This window comes from Vicia villosa, unplaced genomic scaffold, assembly GCF_029867415.1.
Source record: "Vicia villosa cultivar HV-30 ecotype Madison, WI unplaced genomic scaffold, Vvil1.0 ctg.006082F_1_1, whole genome shotgun sequence".
Taxonomy (NCBI): domain Eukaryota; kingdom Viridiplantae; phylum Streptophyta; class Magnoliopsida; order Fabales; family Fabaceae; genus Vicia; species Vicia villosa.
Genome location: NW_026706725.1, coordinates 41,111 through 41,626, shown reverse-complemented (window position 1 = coordinate 41,626; position 516 = coordinate 41,111). Strand labels below are relative to the sequence as shown.

The 516-nt window shown below is 32.2% G+C and overlaps 1 non-coding gene across 1 annotated transcript; it reads left to right on the top strand.

Annotated features, from left to right (window-relative positions):
• The first annotated feature begins 215 nt into the window (after nucleotides 1–215).
• On the top strand, nucleotides 216–289 carry TRNAI-AAU (transfer RNA isoleucine (anticodon AAU)). The gene has a single exon. It is a non-coding gene; the product is annotated as a tRNA-Ile (tRNA).
• Nucleotides 290–516: the final 227 nt, after the last annotated feature.

Genomic DNA, 516 nt, shown 5'->3' with positions numbered 1-516 from the left:
AGATTTAACAATATACTATTGTAAGTGTATGAACCTTCTTTCGATGAAAAGAATGATATTTCATTTTTATCTTTTTTGTGTCAATTAATATCATTAAAGTGTATGAACCTTATTTATTAGTTGATACATTAGGTTTTTGTTATTCAAGCAAGTGTAACGTCATTCACTTAAAATCAAAACAAACAAATATATTAAAATTTAAAAACAAATTAATTGGCCCATTAGCTCAGTTGGTTAGAGCGTCGTGCTAATAACGCGAAGGTCGCAGGTTCGAGACCTGCATGGGCCATAATTTTTAAATTTCAAAATTAATGCTCAATTGTATGAATTTTCTTTTCACCTTTATACCTTCTCAAATGCCTCTCTGGCGCATTTTATTTTTTAACCCCAAAATTCGGAGATGCATCTCCGAACACACCACATTTCGTTTTTTTACAAGTGTTTTCGGAGATGTATATCTGAACGCACCAAATTTCATTTTTTTAGGGGTGTTTCCGAAAACACCCATTGATGCGC